The sequence below is a fragment of the Macrobrachium rosenbergii genome, chromosome 50 (assembly GCF_040412425.1).
Source record: "Macrobrachium rosenbergii isolate ZJJX-2024 chromosome 50, ASM4041242v1, whole genome shotgun sequence".
Taxonomy (NCBI): Eukaryota; Metazoa; Arthropoda; class Malacostraca; order Decapoda; family Palaemonidae; genus Macrobrachium; species Macrobrachium rosenbergii.
In genome coordinates, this window is record NC_089790.1 from 33,190,592 (window position 1) to 33,197,848 (window position 7,257).

Genomic DNA, 7,257 nt, shown 5'->3' on the forward strand with positions numbered 1-7,257 from the left:
TAACGTAATACTACTTTCCTTTCTTTGTTCTATCAATGCAGATTCAGAGAGATTTCTAGACATGATATTTTAACATCATAATTGCACTACCATCGAATCACTCAAACAGCTTTATTATTTTGGCCACTTCTAACTGAATGTTTATGCTGATTTAATCTTACATTTAATCCCTTACTTGTCTGCCTAAAATAAAACGAATCACAGTTCATACATGGGATTTCATAAACAATGTAAATCACAATTCATACATGGGAATTCATAAACAATGTTGCTCTCTGGTGAGGACATTTTCTTACAAGCATATTTTTACAGTAATTATATTCAAAGATTTAATTTACATTGAATATTTTCAACACTGATTCCAATGACTCAAAGATGATGGAATGTGGTGTCCCTACGAAAACCTATCTTTCTATCACTTTCACGAAATACTTTCACAGGTTTATTTTAGCTATATCTTAAATATTGGCTGGATAGCATACGTCCCTATTTATTTTTCTAACGTTCTGTAGTTCGTTACTCAGGGATTCAGGTCAAACAACACATAATGATGGCATAATAAGGACGGAAAAGAATACAGAGATTTTTACATCAATATGAAGTCCTAAAAAATAATGTGCATTTATTAAATCATTCGCTGCTTTTCTATATCTACCAAATTTACACTGAAAATGTTTACGTCAGATAAATAATGTCTAAAATGGGTATGCAACCATCTGTTTCTATATCTAGAGTGACTTTGATGGACATGACTCGCTAATTCAGTCTTTCCTAGAGGTTAAATACCAATACGTCTTTATGTATAATAGTCAAAGTATCATCTACGTACCGAAACCATGGTACAGGTCTTTGAATAACCTTAAGAATAAAATATTTTCGAAAGAACTCCATACACAAAACTGAGAATTCGTGATAAAGGGTTACCCATTCCTATACCAAAAGTTTGTTTACAGAACCGTATATCAAACATGAAACTTACAATCACAAATACACAATATAATTACCTCCAATAACAGCCTGACTGTTAGTGGTAAATCTAATCCGGTTAATTCATTTTTGAGGTGTTTTGATAAGGATTTGATATGTACGTTGGTAACTAAAGAACAAACATCAAAATCTGCTTTTGTGTTGGGTCTAGTGAACTAACAAATGAGTGGCTGGTACTGTTCCTAACAACGGTGATAGCAGTTTTGCAAGATTTCTAAAAGTTTATATGGGAGAGAGCCTACAGTGAAATATACGTCTCAAAAGATTACTTTCTTGACGTGTTTTAACCAAGCAATATAAATATGGTAACAATGGAGAAATAGTAGAACTGGGTAACAGGGTCTTCATTATTTTTCAATTTTCTGTTTATATTACTATTGAAAACTTAATTACTTCATCAAGGGGGCTCAATGCCATGTAAGTACTACAGTCACTTGATGAAACATCCATTTTTAGTTTTCTGAAAAGGAAACTATTGTGCCGGCTTTGTCTGTCCGTACGCACTTTTTTCTGTCCGCCCTCAGATCTTAAAAACTACTGAGGCTAGAGGGCTTCATATTGGTATGTTGATCATCCACCCTCCAATCATCAAACGTATCAAATTGCAGCCCTCTAGCCTCAGTAGTTTTTATCTTATTTAAGGTTAAATTTAGCCATAATCGTGCTTCTGGCAACAAAACAACACAGGCCACCACGGCTGGCTGAGAGTTTCATGGGCCGCGGCCCATATAGCACTATACCGAGACCACTTGAAGATAGATCTATTTTCGGTGGCCTTGATTATGCGCTGTACAGAACACTCGACTGCGCCGAAGAAACTTCGGCGCATTTTTTACTTATGTAATCCATTATTACTACGGTATTTGACTTAACAGCCTTGGTGATGAAACTGTTCCTCCAAGCATCGAGTGTAGTTATTCATGGATTTCTGGATAACGAGCCACAGAACATTAGAAAAATAGGTAAGGACTTATCCAGCGCACAGTTATTGCTCTGTCCAGCTAGGAGAGCAATATTTTGCTAATAAGAACCTTATCAAGAGGCACGCTGGCTTCTGACTGACTATTGCACTCCTCACGTAAGCCAAGTATCTTTTCATTACAGTTTGAGTAAATTTCTCCTTGATACCAGGATCCCAGTCTCAACGGCAATCGCCCTCTGCTTCCTGGTGGATGGATGGTAAGACATGTTGTGATGATGTCTGGACGTTTAGCCTGGGATTCTGCAGTTTTATGGATATTGCATCTGTAATTATCTATCCTCTGATCATTGTCGTTGCTAATATCAGTTCATCTACTGTGGGTCTCCTGTCATGCCCTTGAATAAAATGCTGAAAAATGGCCCCACTGAATTCTGTGAAATTGCAGACGCCTCTATATGGGTACCTCTGGGAGATTAGCAATTCCTCTGTGAACCACACTGGCCTTGACTCTTTCCCCACTTCTTTGCGATATTTTTCATCACCAAGGGTATAATCAGGTTTGGGTGACAAAAAAGCCTCAAGCCTAGTTTTGGTATGCATTAATAGCATGAACTCTCCAGATTATCCATCAGATGAATAGAGCTTTCTGTTTGTATGTGATGTAGTAGTTCACCTTGCTTACAAGCATTTTATGAAAGCAGCCTTGACGCTGATCGCCCGAAACCTGTGTATCTAGCTGTGTTATTCACCAAACATTCTTGAACGTAGCTATGCGGCTGCATTCTAGTTCTAGCCTAAAATTATTGAATTAACCACATGAAACTGAAAATTGTCTTTAAAGATGCATAGTCCATTTACAGAGTTTCTAAAGCATAAACAAAAATAATAATTTTTTGAAATATCATGTCATAATTAACATTCTTAATGACTTAAGAATAGCATTTGCAAAATACATGTATTCTGAGCAAAGGGCGGTCGTCTGAGTTTGTCATTAAAGGTGGTCGATGCGCCATATCTCTTTGGTAGGATTTTTCCATGGATGCCAAAGACACGATTGGTGCAAACTGTTTGACAGAGCAGTTATTTGTGCCTATTTATTTGTTTACTAACCCATTTCTGTCAACAATCTATGTCTTAACTTTATCTTTATTTCTGTAATTTGTAGATGCCTGATTTCATTTGTGAGAACGACCGAGGGAGATAAAATGACTTAGTGTTATGAAAAACGTTACTACAGTGGTCACTAACGACAGTGAGAGAGAGAGAGAGAGAGAGAGAGAGAGAGAGAGAGAGACTGACGACTGAAAACTACCGCCACGATAATGGTCCTCAATGCAGAGAGAGAGAGAGAGAGAGAGAGAGAGAGAGAGAGAGAGAGAGAGAGAGAGAGATTATCAGAAGCATTTAAGAGGAGAATAAGATCAAAATCTTAGGAATCGGGTCAAAAACTATCATAAAACCTGTCCAGATACGAAGTCTAGAGCTGACTATGTTTGCATACCCTGAATCCTGAAGTGTAGCACTGATACTATATACAAAGAATCCGCGCATGCAGCATTAGCCAAAAGGATACTATGCAACTCTTATTTTCTCACAGAATGGATCATCGTGTGGGCGAATAAAGATGAAAACAATATACCTTGATGCTGAAAGTTTACCAATTACTTTTCTTAAGCCTCCTACTGGTTGCTGGTGCACATACGGGCATAGCCAGCTCAATCTAATAACACGATGTTAGAATGGCATGAAGGTAGGTTATGTTTTTTCTTCCACACAGGCCGGTTCTAACTCATGCCTATGGAGTTAAAATTTCATTACTAGTTTTGCCACCAAGCAAATAAAACAGAGACTTCGTAAGCTTGACATTTCTATTCTTTTTATTTTTAAACGCTTCAAAGGACCAAGAAGAAATGGCTACGCTCTAGTGTTCGCAGTCAAAATTTTATTTCTCCTGAGCAACCAATCTTTCCAGGAATAGGAATTGGTTTTAACCAACGTTCATTATGATGAAAATGTTAACACCTCAATAACCAAGTGCATACCAACACCGAGAGAGAGAGAGAGAGAGAGAGAGAGAGAGAGAGAGAGAGAGAGAGAGAGAGAGAGAGAGAGTACAACCCAACCCACACACGATAACAATTACGCAAGAGCCCCAGGCAGAATATCAAAAGACAAGTCACTTTTCGTTGCTATTTAGTGGGGGAAAATAGAAACAGAGAGAATAAAAACAGAGAGAAAAGAGGGCGAAGGAAATTAGAATAAGTAAATCGTTAGGCAGAACAAAAGGCTTCGAGGAAAGAGGGAGCCCGGAACCGGCAGTCAGCAGCGTGTGTGTAAATGAGGAGCAGAATATAGCCCTTGACAACAGAGATGTTAAAACAATGGAGATGTTGACATAAGTAACATTGACAGAGTTAGGACTAGACCCCCGGGGAGGGGAAACTCTAAGCTTTATGTAGATTGAAAAAAAAAGAAGAAGAAGAATCCAGAGAAGTGGAAGGCCCTGACAGTTGAACGTATCCACCTTCGTTTTCTTGACTTGTCAAAACTATGTTGTCTTTGTTTACTAGCCTGAAGAATGTGTTCTGAAATAATTGTCTTTTAAAAGTGCAGGTTGTGAGATTAATGAGCTTTTTTTCTAAAGAAAGGAAAATGCCTTAAGGCAGCAATGTTTGATGACTATTAGCGAATGCCCTTGCATTGCCATTATGGAGATGAAAATTCCAATTGAATGAGTAGCAATGTTGATGCTGAAAAATGCACCAAAATCATTTGACTATTCTTTCAACAAAACAAGGCAATGTATGAATGTTACACCAATGACAAATACAATATTACTAATTGTTCCATATAACGGTCAACTATTGGATACCAAACCCCAAATTATAATTATATAAACTCCCATAAAAAAAATGCAGCTGCTTTGCCAAGCTCGCCTCCACCTTGGCAACTTGCAGGTTAGCATAACAGAGTGATATGCCCTAGACTCAAAATGTGCCAGGGAAGACTCTCTTGAGATAAAGTCCAAATGCATTTATTCAATTCAATCATCATCTCTTCTATAACAATTAAACTGAGGAGGAATGGAATATAGAATTTGACCCAAGGCCTAACGCTGGGACCTATGAGGTCATTCAGCTCTGAAAGGGAAATTGAGAGTAGAAAGGTCTGAAAGGTGTTACAGGAGGAAAACCTCGCAGTTGCACTATGGAACAATTGTTAGGAAGATGGATAGCAGGACCGAAGAAAGAGAATATGAATGGAGGTACAGTAAACAGGAATGAAAGAGGTTGCAGCTAGGGGCCGAAGGGAAGCTGCAAAGAACCTTAAGTAATGCATACAGTGCACCTAACACTAACCCCCTACGGGAGACAGTTCCCTAAGCATCACACTAAATTTAGTTCCTTGTTATGTTTTTCAAGGAACCAGAAGCAAGAAACTACGTGTACATGGCACTTTAGTAGCTGAAGGAACTGTGTTGTTACTTTTGAAATCAGTAATATGCCAGAATAGGAGTTCATAAAGTTTTCCTCCCAAAATTCTGTTTCAGATTATATGTTACTGTTTACGATAACCAGGCATATTTTATCTCCGAAGGACAGTACACAGATATCTGAAATTTGAACGAAAATAAGGTGAATATTACAAAACTCCATGGGGCGGTATTTGCGCTGCTTATACATTTCGACTACCTCTTCCATATATATAACCGCATACAGGTACAATCACACCTGCTATATATGCAATGAACTAGTGCTAACAGCAGAAATTTGAGGAAGACTGGAAGTACGCAAAGGAAAATGTACAATCAGATAGGTGATCATGTGGTTATTGTGGGGAAGGCTGGGGAGATGAACTGTGTACCGAAAGTACCACAGTGTCACTTGTAGTTTGGCGCCTGAAATATACTGCAAGAGCAAATGGGAAAAAGCAGGATAACTGAGAACCCTGTTGTGTTACATAGGTAGGTCATGGAAGAGGTAGAGCATTTCTTTTACCTTGGGAACACTGGCCTACGAAGCACGATTTGTAAGACCACTACAAAAGAGAGTTGCTGCAGCATGGATGAAATGGAGAGAGATGGCTCATTTCCGGCAAATAAAAATCTCCCACTGGTGGAGAGGGCAAAAACTTACGAGAGATCTGTAAGGCTGTTCTACTGTATGCAGCAGAAACGCGGGCCCCAAAAACGAAAGTGAAGGAGATTTTTGAAAAGGTATGCGGACAGAATGTTAAGATTCACGGTCAGAGCACGGTGGGAAGAGTGTATTAAAACTGAGGAATTGGTGAATAGATGTGGTATCAAACTCTGGAAAAAAGACTGAGATTTCAAAGACTGAAATGGTTTGGATATGTGATGAGAACTGATGAGGTTAGTCAGAAAAGCAGTAAATATGAAACTCGCAGGACGGACACCTCCAGGAAGGCCAAGGGAATTATGGAAGCCTATTGATGAAGACCTGGACCAGACGGGAGCTCAGGCAGAGAGAGCAGAGGACCAAAAATTAAAGTGAGTTCATTTTACCACTAAACCCATCAAGGGCGGAGCTGACGTGAAACTATTTATGATGACAAGATGATTAATCAACACCTCTAACTTCCTACACATCTTTACTTATTAGCTCCATTATACCAATGGGTTTTTAAGGCCTCCGTATGCACGATGCATTTTTAGAGAAATCTCTCAAATTCCCATAAATAGTAAGTGTACAGTTCGGTTTCCTTTAAAATAATGTTGGATTATCATTAGCTGTAGGATACCTCAACTGTAGGCTATACTAAGGGATCATTATTACTTGTCAGAGTTTGTTATTTATTAGATAGCCAGAACTCAAAAGCATCTGAGAAATTAAAGAGTTACTGTGCCGAGATACTACATACATATTTTATTAATACTGTAGTGTACGTTTCTAACTTTAACCATTTAAGTGCATTATTTTGCTTATAACTCATCATCCATAAATTTACTTGCACTTGGATATTAGACTGTCAAAACTGTGAAGACCTGTAAGACATTATTAACCTTTTAATCACACCCAAGGATCTCCATATTTCTGGCCCTTTTCAAAAATTGTCACATATGCCACGTGAAAAATTCATCCCTACAACTTCCATCTTTTTTCTTTCACTCGCTCTCAATATCCAAGCCTCATGTTCTCAAATAAGAAGTGGCTCAACAACATCTTAATTTCCAACCCTGGCTTCGACTGACACTTCAAGTTTTGAAACTTTTTCACTTGTCTCTACAACAACTTTTCTTTAATCCCTAATTAGTACTGCGTTATATGTAAATATCAATCATTTCACATTCCATTCACAACTCATTTACTTATCCCACAACTTTGCGC